Source organism: Vombatus ursinus, unplaced genomic scaffold, assembly GCF_900497805.2.
Source record: "Vombatus ursinus unplaced genomic scaffold, bare-nosed wombat genome assembly UNPS02014826.1, whole genome shotgun sequence".
Lineage (NCBI taxonomy): Eukaryota > Metazoa > Chordata > Mammalia > Diprotodontia > Vombatidae > Vombatus > Vombatus ursinus.
In genome coordinates, this window is record NW_020954604.1 from 4,174,117 (window position 1) to 4,186,955 (window position 12,839).

At 33.1% G+C, this 12,839-nt stretch overlaps 1 pseudogene; it reads left to right on the forward strand.

Annotated features, from left to right (window-relative positions):
• Positions 1-12,839, forward strand: part of LOC114025028 — a 170,952-nt pseudogene that overhangs the window by 67,734 nt on the left and 90,379 nt on the right.

Genomic DNA, 12,839 nt, shown 5'->3' on the forward strand with positions numbered 1-12,839 from the left:
CCTTCCTTCCTTCCTTCCTTCCTTCCTTCCTTCCTTCCTTCCTTCCTTCTTTCCTTCCTTCCTTCTTTCCTTCTTTCCTTTCTTTCTTACTTCTTATACATCCATCCATCTATCCATTCATCCATCTATCTATCAATCTATCTACCCATCTATCTATCTATAATTTATCTCTTCCTACAATTCTAAAAATCTCTGATTTCCTCTTATGCCATCTTTGTCAATCTAATGATTGTGAAGTAACAATTCAGAGTTCCTCTTTATTTATTTTTAAAATTCTTATTAATTTATTTATTTTTCGTTTTCAACATTCACTTCCACGAGATTTTGAGTTCCAAATTTTCTCCCCATCTCATCCCTCCCTCCACTCCAAGATGGCATGAATTCTGAATATCCCTTCCCCTAATCTGCCCTCCCTTCTATCTCTCCTCCCCTTTTCTATTATCCCCTTCCCCTTCAATTTTTCCATATAGCAAGATAGATTTCTATACCCCATTTCCTGTGTATCTTGTCTCCCAGTTGCATGTGAAGAATTTTTTTTAACATTTGTTTTTAAAACTTTGGGTTCCAAATTTTCTCCCTTCTTCCCTCCCCACCAATCCTCATTGAAAAGGCAAGCAACTCAATACAAGTTATACATAGTCATGCAAAACACTTACATAGTAGTTATGTTGTGAAAAACTAACTATATTTTCCTTAATCTTATCCTGCCCCCCATTTATTCTATTCTCTCCTTTGAGAGAAGTAGCCCCCACCCTGGGACCGTGTAGGGGTGAGGCAGGGTGACTATGGCTGAGACCAAGCTTCTCTCTCACCACAGCACAGACTTTTCCTACTGATCTTCTAAGTTGTCTTTGGCATTTGTGGGTTTAAAAGTTTGGAAACTTCCACTACTGCCTGTGATTCAGTCCTCTGAGGGCTGCTCCAGGTTTGCTGAGTCTTGCTTTGTCTGCACACCCACACCAAACTGCTTTTCTCTTCCCACCCGGCATGATATACCTTTCTGATCAATCATCCAGGTTGTCTTGGGCTGGACAATTGTTTCACTCTGTCTTTTTGAATGTTCTGCTGCTTTAGAATTTGTTTAGAGCCATTTTTTTACAGGTATTTGGAGGGGTTTCAGGGAGAGCTCAAGCAAGCCACTGCTTTTACTAGGCCATCTTGGCTCCACCCCCCAGAGCTCCTTTAATCTTCATTTCTTTTATTAGTGATTTGATTTTATATGATTTTTAAAACATTTTTATTTGAAAAATGGTTTTTGTAATAATCTGTTTATATTAATCTTAATGTATTTTCAATATTAAAGCTTTATCAAAGAAATTTGAAGCAAAGATTATCTCCAACTAATTGTGTTATTTTTTACCTTTATTTTGCTTATTCAGAAGATTTTTTTGTTTTCAATTTTATGTAATTAAAATTACTCATTTTATCTTTTATGATCATCTCTATCTCTTTTTTTAAATAATAGTTCTCCCCCTAACCATAGTTGGGAATGATGTCACCTTCCTTTTTTCTTCTCTAATTTATTTGTGATATGAACTTTTCCATTTAGGTCATTTATCTATTTAGAGTTTATCAGGGTGTATGGCATAAGATGTTATTGTAAATCTAGTTTCTCTCAGATTGCTTTTCTGTTTTCCCAGTACTTTTTGTTGAAAGACATCATTTTGCTAGGTGTTCATGTCCTTGAATTTTTCAAATACTATGTTATTATTTTTGATTGATTATATATTTTGCTTGCCCAAACTAATCCTTTGAATAACTTTTCTCTCTTTTTAAAACAGTAACAAATTGCTTTGAGGATTAATACTTTGTAGTATAGTTTGAGATTTCTTTCACTTCTAGGGATCCTTTATTCCTACTTTCTTTCTCATTTTTCCCCTAGGATTACCGATTTTTTGTTCCTCTAGTTGAATTTTGTTAATGTGTTGTGTGGTTCTATAAAATAACCCCAATTAGTTTTATTGGTATGACATTAAACCTACAAATTAACTTACCTATCATGAAGTTATCATATTTGCATTATCCAGTCATGAGAAATTAATCTCTCCAATTATTTATCTTCATTTCTTCAAAAAGTATTTTCCAGTTGCCTTCATACATTCATATGAGATCTGCATGTTTCTTTTTATCTGGATTGCTATGTAATTTATGCATTTTGTAACTATGCTGAATCAGATTTCCTTTTCTACCCCTTCTTGTTAAGTTTTGTTATTAATATACAGAAAGGTCAAAAATTTAAAGGATTTATTTTATGTCTTGCTACTTTATTAAAGTTAACAATTACTTTAATTAATTATACTTACTTGTATCATCTAGGTAAACCACAATATCATCTGCAAATAACTATAGTTGTGTTTACTTATTGCTTTTGATTACTCTCTCAATTTATTTATCTTATAGTTGCTATCATTTGCATTTCTAGAGCAACACTAAATAGCAGGTGTAACAATCACTATCTTCCTTGATTTGAGATCTTATTAGAAAAACATCTAGTGTTTCTCTATTACAGATAAAACTAGTTCTTGATTTTTAATAGATGATATTTACTTCATTAGGGAAAAGCCTACTCATTACTATAATTTCTAGTGTTTTGTTATTTTTAATATGTGTTATATTTTGTCAAAAGGTTAATTCTGTATCTTGATAAAATCATGTTTTTTTACTCTTTTGCTTTTATTGTGTTTATTATGTTTTTAATTTTGCTAATTTTGACCAACTTTAAAATTCTAGTATAGATTTATCCTGTCATAATGAATAATTTTTTTTAATAACTTGCTGTAACCTCTTAGATGCAGCTAGGTGTTGTAGTATTTAAAGCACTGGTTCTGGAATCAGGAAGAATTGAGTACAAATCTAGCCTCAGATACTTCCTGTGTGACACTGAGAATGCCTTAGTTCCTTCAACTAAAAAATGGGAATAGTAACAGTACCTACCTCAAAAGATTGTTGTGAGAATCAAGTGAGATAACATTTGTACAGTGTTTAGCACAATGACTAGCACATAAAAGGCACTATATAAATATTTCATCCTTCCTTTTCTACCTTCCTCCCTCCTTTCCTCTCTTCCTTTCTTCCTTCCTCCCTCCCTCCCTCTCTCCTTTTTACTCCCTCTCTCCCTCTGTAGTAAATTTCTGAATATCATACTAAATCACTTTCCAGAATGGTTGCAAGAATTCATAGTATTCACTAAGAGTGTATTAATATGACTGTTTTCTTAAAGCTTTATCCTAAAGCCAACATTTGCCATTTTTTTTGGTCAACTTTTATTTCTCTAATTAATAATGATTAATCCATGTTCTTCCATTTCCTTGCTCCATCCTCATTTCTCTATTGTTTTAAATGTATTTACACAAAAATCTCTGTGTATAAGTTCAACCTTCCTTCTCCTAGTTCAGATACCATAAGATGCCCACTCCAATCACTTTCATAATTATATATTCTTCTCATGTACCTCAGTTATCAAAAGAGTAAGTTTCTCCCCATTCTTCCTCATTTCTTCTCCATTTTATTCTTTTTTCTCTCCCTTTTCTTTACTGTCATAAGTAAAAAACAAAGCAAAATAAAACAAAACATGAAGTCCCACTCAGGCACTGAGCTTCTCTTTCTTTGATACCTGTTGGACTAGAAGACTGGGGTTTTAAAGGAGCAATGCTCTTTACTCTCAATTAAGAAGTATGCATATGAACAGCATTTACCTCTCTTCAAATTGTTCAGATATACTTGGCTTCTTTTCTAGGTTTCTCTTAACTCCTTTGTGTTTCAGAGTTTCTCCTCAGGTCTGGTTTTCTCTGATCTTCCAAATATTATTGACTTTGGTTCAGCAATCATATGCACTGGCTGTTTGATTGTTCTAGGTTGTAGTACACCTAGGCCTAGTGGCAGGCACTCAATCAAGTGACCTAGCCACCTTTTACTATCTCCCTATTAATCTTTGATATCAATGCTATGTTAGCTATTTTCCACTTTGACCTTTCTAATGCAAACATCATGCCCCTTGGCAGAGATGCAGAGAAAACCAAAACAAAATAAGCAATTCTACCTTCTCTCCATTGTTCAGTATCACTGTGATCAGTGATTCAGCTTTTTGAACCTTCTCTTTCCCTGTATTTAGGTAAAATACTCTTTTTGCTATGGTTAACTTCTCTCATCAGACAGAGTTCATTTTGAGCTTTAGCATTCCTTACATTATTCAGGCAGAACTATGCCAGGCTTTTTGTATTCATCCCTCATTACCTACTCTTGTCTCCATCTTTTGTACATTTTAAAATATCTAAGTTGGTTGCATGTTCATTGTTCCCTTTAGACAATTCCTCCTTTTCCTTTTCATTGAAATTGTTTTTCTTTGGGTCTTCTGAATTCCATTCCTTTCTTTTGTTTTATGATAATTTGTTTTTATTTTGAACTTAATGAGTACAAAATAATTAATATTTCCATATACAAAGCAGAACAAAAAAGAGAATTGTACATACAGAAATAAATCTGCTTCATGTACAATTTGCTTCTCCCTCTAACAAAACAATAAAGTCAATATTTTATTTTCAAAGTTATTCTGTTTTGTAGGTATTTCCTAACTGATTTTCTTCTGTTTTCTGCTCTATAGTTTTCTAATATCTCAATGATCCACTTTTCTTACTTTTCTTCTCTTTTTGACATTTTGGTAACTGCATCCTACCCTCCACTCCAATTTCCTCTCCAAAGTTAAGAGAAAGGAAAATAAAACCTTTATATTAAATATGCATAGGTAGGCAAAACAAACCCTAGTATTGGAGATGCCTGAAAATTCTCATTCTGCACCTTGAGTTATTCTTCTCCCTGTCAGGAAGCAAATTGCACAATTCATCACTGGTCCTCTGAAATTATGGTTAGTTATTATTCTTAAGTCTTTCTTAGTTTTTTTATTTATTATTTTGTTATTGTGTAAATTGTTCTCCTTGTTCTAATCACTTTCCTGTGTATCAGCATGTATATTATCCTAGTTTTATCTGAAAACCATCTCTTTCATCATTTCTTGTGGCATAATAGTATTCAACTATATTTAGTTTGTTCATTCTCCAAATGATGGATACCTTCTTGGTTTCCAATTCACCATAAAGAGAGATGCTATAAATATTTTTGTACATGTGTATCCTTTTCTTCTTTCTGTCATCTCTTTGACTCATCAGAATTTATTCTTGAGTCTCCTATCCCTCCTAGGTTGACCTACCCTCCTGAATTTTAGTCTAAGTATTTGGTCCAGAGAATCTGTTCCTTTTGAAATTTATACCAACAAATCTAGGGCCCATGTGAAACTGTGGTTGACTTTCTCTTCCCCCTCCCTCATATTCTAAGATGGAGTGGTAACTTCTATTTAGTATCCCTTATTTCTATTCCAGAAACCAACTTTTCCTTCTTTTAAGAATCAGCTACAGAACAGAAATTCATATCCTTGGTTCTTCCACCTTATGAAGGATGAAGTTATTATCTAGGTAAATTATAAAATTTGTAGCTGCTTTACTTCTATAGAAATTCATCTTTGCTCTGCTTCTATAGAAAAAGAGCTCTAGTAAATACTGGATAATTAAAAAGCAGCATGGGACAATGGAAAGAATAATGGTTCCACTCAAAGGATCTGGATTCAAACTTTTGCTCTGACATTACCGGTATGATTTGGGTGCAAATCACTTAACCTATCAAGGCCTCAGCTTCCTCACCTGTAAAAGAAGAGGAGTGGCCTAGATGGCCTCTGAAGTACAGCTTTAAATCTAGAATCTTATAATAGCATAGTAATCTAATTAGTATTATATCATACCTCACTATAAGACTTTTAATCTGTTTCTCAAACTCATCTATCTCCTTTTATTCTCTAGCTTGTGTGTGATATGATACTGTAATGATGGTATAACTTGTTTCTACATCCTTTAATGTTCATATGCATGATTTTCACAAAGTTTCCTTCCTCTTATTCTGAGATTTCTTTATACTTATTTGCCTTGTTAATGAACACTGGAAATTTATATCCCACCCTTTTCTTGTTTTTATGGGCATCATTATTAGACTTATTGAGAAAACTTCCAACTTTTCACCATTGAAAATAATTATAGTTAAGTGATTCAGATCATATTAAGAAAGTTTTCATTCTTTCACTTTTAGCATTTTAAAAATACATGAGTACTATATTTTATTGAAGTTTTCCTGTGTCTGTTGATATTATGGATTTTTTGGTTATTGGCTTTGTTATTAATGTGATTAATTATGATTAGGCAGTGCTTTTTATCACTATTGGCAATGCCTACATCTATGCTATTTCCTAATATGGAACTATCTTTGCATCTTTGGTATAAATGCAACTTGATCATAAATGGATAATTTTTAACATATTATTTTATTTTTTGCTAATATTTGATTTAAAATTTTTACTTTGTCATTTATCATTGGTATTGATCTACAAATTTTTATCTACTTATGTATCCCTGGTTTTAGTCATCAATATTCAAGATTCAGTGTTTTTATTAATGTGGATCTTCCATAGTGAAAATTCTTTCTGCAAGCTTGGTAACCTGGTCTATAAAAAGGAAACAAGCTCAGTCTGATATAATCCATTCCTGATAAAGACAGGTCACTGTTTTTATTTTTTTTAGATATTCATCATTTCAATCTTGTAGTACTAGAATTTGCATGTTTGAGGTTTTGTGATATGTAGACTGGTCATATTTAGAGGTACTACCCACCTCTACTTCTGTTATTCCTTTAGGTCTATGTGTCTCAGATAAATAACATGCTCCAAATTCCTATTCAGCTCTTCCAGTAAGGAGATTAAATTGGGAAATGAGGAGCACCAGTCACCATAGACTAAGCTATGTAGAGTATTACTATTATTACTATTATTATTATTATTAAGCACTCCCTAATATTCAGGAGGCAATGCAGTATTATGACTTGACTATATAGGTTCAGCAATTTGATTTTCCCCATATGGTAAAAACTAAGAATAAGCATCAACTGTATAGTCCTGAGAGTGATAGCAAAGATTCCCTGTGATTAGATGACATAATTCAGATTTTAAATAATTATCACAAGCTACAATCATGAGGGGATAAAAACTAATAACAAGACTAGGGATAAGTGCAAAGCCCTATACCTGAGTTCTAAAAATCAACTCACAAGTAGAGGATGCAAGGTAGAGGGCAGAATGGGTGGTCAGAGAGAATAACTCATGACTTCTCCTGCCTTAAACCAATGCCTTTAATGGCATACAATTTCAATATGAATCAGTAGTGTGCCATGGAAGAGAATCCTAAATTTCATTAATGGAAGCATAGTATATATGTATACATATAAATAGTGGTATTTCAAATAGAAATGGGGACCACTAAACCATACATAAAAATCCATGAAGGAGCATATTGACTTAGAAAACCACATATTAACATTACCTATGTTTTGTTATATTTTTATTTATGTTGTTAAATATTTCCTCATTATATTTTAATCTAGTTTGGGCAGCACTAGAGATTGTCCTGGGCTACATGTAGCCAGTGTTTGACACCTCTGTTGTATAGAATTAGAGTTTTTGACTCTGTCTTAGCCATATAAATGGTATATCCTGGCCAATTTGTAGAAACATGTTTTAGAAAATACATTAATAAACTGAAGCATTCTGTATAAATGTAAAAATGAACATAAGAGAAATAGAAATCATAACATAAAATGGAAATAGTTTTATCAATGGGAGTGAAAGTAAGGAAGATCCATTATCATATGCTTTGCCACTGTAATCTAATGAGCCCTTGGCCTTTATATCTGACTTGTAACTCTTATGTGAATGGTTTCCCTTTTAGAATGTGAGTTCTTTAAGAGTTGAGTCCATCTTGCTTTTCTATTTATATTCTGAAGGATTAGCACAGTGCCACAAAAAATAAGAAGCACTTAATAAAGGCCTTTTCATTCATATAAATAACTCTTAAGGGAACCAGGAATGTTAAGAGGAGTAAAAGATGGCATATTAGCTCTCTTCAAATAGTTGAATGGTAGTCCTTGGAAGAAATATTAAGTTTGTTCTACTTGGGCTAAGATGTCAAAACTAAGAAGAATGGATAGAATTTTCAGAGAGGGATATTTCAGCTCACAATAAGGAAAAACTTCCTAAGCACTTATGTTGTATGGAAATGTGTAGTCTCTGGAGGAAGGGGGTTTATGTTTCACTGGAGGTCTTCCAGAGGTGGCTGGATGACCATTTGTCAAGGTCCAACCATGACGATAAGAAGAAGCCTTTTTAAATAAATCAAGCATGTTTCTAATATAGAGAGCAGGGAGTAAACTTATGGAGTTAATTTCCCTAAGATATACTCCAAGCAGATTATATATAGGGGCAAGCAACAAGTATATCATTTCATAGATGATGGCTTTATAACTTAATGTTAGAAGAAACTAGGAATGTTTGGGGAAACATTTTAATCTGTCTTTCCCTTGGGGCTATTCTTAAAGACAGAACACTAGACTAAATGGACAAGTGTGGTATTTCTCATGCAAAATTCTTAGGATGCTTTCAAGTGTATGAAGCAATATGATATGGGAGACATCTTTTTGTGTTACCTGAGGAGAATTGGCTTAAAAAAGAAACTTTTTCAGACTAACTCTATCCTATGGTATTCTTTTCCTTATTTTAAATGCTTTCAACATTTATATACTCATTTAAATTTTTACCATTTACCAACTTTTAACTTTACCATTAAAGGTCCACATGTGATTTGTAACTGGCAGTCTATAAGAGCTGCTTAGGGCACTGTGGGATTAGATAAATTGCCCAGGGTCACACAGCCCATATACATCAGAAGCCAGACTTGAATCTAAGTTACCTCAAATCTAAGGCTGACTTTCTATCTACTGTATCAAGCTGTCTTTATTGATAAGAATTTTATAGCAATATCTTGGGAAAAGATTCTGGGAAGATGACAGAGTAGATCAGAAAATTCCAAGCTCTCAAGATTTTCCCCCATGATCAAAATAAAATAGCACAAATTCATTTGGAAGAACAAAGGTCAAGAATATTGAAGGAACTAATAAAAAATGTAAAAGAAGGAGGTTTCACAGTACCAGATTTTAAAGTGTATTATAAGGCAGTAATTAAAACTATTTGGTACTGGCTAAGAATTAGAAAAATAGATCAGTGGAACAGAGTAGACATACAATTTATAGCAGCAAATGACCATAGTAACTTTGTGTTTGACAAGTGTAAAGATTTAAGTTTCTAGGGCAAGAATTCATTGTTTGGTAAGAATTGATGGGAAAGGTGAAAAGCAATCTGGCAGAAATTTGGTATGGACCAAAATCTCACACCATTTACCAAGATAAGGTCAAAATGGATACAGGACCTAGATATAAAGATAAATTTTACAAGAAAATTAGAAGCATGTGGAACATATTACCTATTGACTAATGGATAAGCAAACAATTTATGAACAAGAGAGAATAGTGTAAAGTATAACATGGGTAATTTCAATTATATTAAATTAAAAAAAGTTTTTGTAAAAATAAAACCCATGTAACCAAGATCAGAAGGAAAGCAGAAAATTGTGGGGGAATTATAGACAGCTTATTAGATAAAAGTTTCATATCTCAAATATTTAAAGAACTTCATTAAATCTATAGGAATGATTCATTCCCCATTGATAAATGGTCAAATGATATGAACAGGCAGTTTTCCAATGAAGAAACCAAAATAATTTATGGTCATATGAAAAAATACTCTAACTCATTATTGATTAGAGAATTATAAATTAAAACAACTGTGAGATATTTTGTACCTATCAGATGGCTAAAATGATTGAAGGGGAAAGTGACAAATTTTGGATGGCGTGTGGAAAAATTGGGAAACCAATTCACTGTTAGTGGAACTGTGAACTAATCCACCTACTTTGTAGAACAACCTGGAATTGTGACCAAAAGATGATAAAAAAAGTCTATGTCCTTTAACATAGTAATAACACTACTAGGTCTGTTTCCCAAGGTGATTAGGGAAAAAGGAAAAGAACTTACATGTTCTAAAGTATTTATAGAAGCACCTTTGTGGTAGCAAAGAACTAGAAATTGTGAGGTGCCCGTCAATTGGGGAATGACTAAAAAAATTGTAATACATGATCATGATGGAATACTACCATGCCATAAGAAATGATGAGCTTGATAATCTTAGGAAAAAAACATGGATGGGTTTGGATGAAATAATGAAAAGTGAAATGAGCAGAACCAAGAGAATGTTGTATGAATAATAGCAACATTATTTTAAGAACAACTTTGATGAAGTCATTTTGACTTATAAATAACCAAATTAATTGCAAAGGGCCTATGAAAGAATATGCTATCTGTATCAAGAGAAATAATTGATAAATAGAAGTTTGTGGAGAATGGTTTTATACACACACTTACTAATGGTAGATATCTCTAGGGTAAAGGGAAGGAAGAAAAAAGAAATTTACATGATAACTTTATTATATATTTAAAAGGAATAGCAAGTTGTACATAGTGAAATTGCAGTTTCATGTACAATCATCTTTTTTATATTCTACTGTATTATGGAAATGCTTGTTTTATTTCTTTGGAACAAAATTTTAAAAATTCTCTGGACTATGATACAATCAGAAAATAATCACTTTTGTTTTGTAATTGAGTTAAACTATTCAGATCTAAGCTTTTATTGACTCCTTGAAAGTTTCTTCAGTTAGAAGTGGCTAGAACAGATATGACACATACCTAATCCTGTGCCCATGCAATTTTAATTTTGTCTACTACTTCTCTATATATGTTGAATTTTTTTGGATTATCTTGTTTGGAGGTTATGCCTTTTGGTATTAAAATGTTGATCTTAACTATTTATGGATGACTGTTATGTCTGGGGAATTGCAGGCAAAATTTCTGTGTGTAATGGTGACCAATTCCAATTTAATTAATAGATTCTCAAGGATATTTGGGGATTTGTAATTTTATAATGGAGGTTTTCCATGTCTTTTTAGGTATACAGTAGAGAGTTTTTTCTTCAATGTGCCATAGTATTTTTATTTCTTTCACTAGATCTCTATATTTTGAAAGTTTTTCAATCTAGGTATCTTGGAGATGAGTATTTGTTATGCCCATCTCTATTTACAGTGTGATTACAATTTTATGGTTAAATGTTATATCAAGGGGATTATGGGAAATGGTTTGGCTGTGATGATGCTCTGGTTCTAGTACTGTTTAATATTTGAGCTCTCTCAGCCCCTACTCCATATTCAATGAGTTGCCTCATCCTATCATTTCTAACTTCTTAACATCTCTTGTATGTACCTGCTTCTTTCCTTTGAAACTACCATGACCCTGGTGTAGGCCCTCATCACTTCACATCTGGACAACTACAATAACCTTGTATCCCCAGCACTTAGCTCAGTGGCTGGCACATAATAGGTATTTAATAAATGCTAATTTACTGACTTTCCATGAGGTATAGTACCACTGACCTTGCTGTTTCCTGAACAAGACATTCCATCAATAAACTCTGTGGATTTTTATAGGTTGCTTAAGAAAGCTAACAGGCAGAACCCCAATGAGTTTGAAACCCTACTCTGTTGTTCATTTTTCATTGGCAATTTTTTTCTCATCATAGTCTAGGCACTATTTTCCTATCCTTGACAGAAATATTAAATTGGCTAACAATTTTATGAGGCAGCACAAACATATTTTCTCTGCCCTGGATATCCCCATAACCAGCAGGTGACTGACTTAGGTAATGCTATCTATGACATGAGGATTGCCTGGGCCTTCTGTTGCCATCCATTCTAGCCCATAGTTCATTAGGATGAAATGGACTGCAATGTTCTCTAAGCAGATTGGAAGACAGAATCATTTTTTTTAGTCAATTGGAGTTAAGTGACCTGCCCAGGGTCACACAGCTAGTAAATGTCAAGTGTTTGGTTTGAGGCCAGATGGAAGACAGAATCAATAAATGCTAAGGAAGACCAAAGTCACTCACAGAAAATCTAAATTATTATTTTTCTTTTTAAAGTACCCCCAAAGGAAATGCTATATTTATTTTAAGGTATGGGTAGTATTTACTAAATCAGACCTCTGATTATCAGAAATATTTGTTCAGGTCAGAACTTTTCAGTTATTTATTCTGGTTCTAAGGACAAGGAATTAATTGGCATTTGAGTGCTTTGAGGAGAAACCTTGGTTGTCTAGGAATAAGTCCTTATAGAGAAAGAGATGCCAAGATATCATTCTATAAGAGAGAATCAGAGATCCTAGGACACTGGTCACATGGGCAAAACACCATGAATGCCTATACTATTGGAGTCAACTGTCAAGGTAAGGAGTAAAATACAGAGAAGAGGCTCACCTGGGATACAACCCCTTTGTAGAACCATTTTGTAGCTTTTTATTTTAACTAATTATTTTTGTTTAAAAATGTGATAAGTTCAGTTGTTTCAGACTTATAGAGAGGGTAAGTGTTGTTAGCACCTTCTAAATTTGGTACCCTAGGGCAAAATCCTAATTGCTCTGCCCTAGTTATGATTCTGCTTCAGGGAAAACAAGTTAAATAGGTCTCTTTTTGTGTCAAAAAATGCCTATCATTGTATGTTGGCTTTGAATGAAATATTTAGGATTAAATCCCTTATTAAAATATTCCTTTTTGGTGGTGTTCTCCTTTTTCCTAAGCCTTCGTGTTTTCCTGTGATAGGAAAAGTAGAGGCAAACTAATTTCAAATGTTTTCAAAGCTTTGAGGCTTAACCAAAATGAGCTTATTTTTTCCCCTGTACTGGTTATAAACTATGTGTATGTGGCTTTGTGTGTGTGTGTGTGTGTGTGTGTGTGTGTGTGTGTGTGTGTGTGT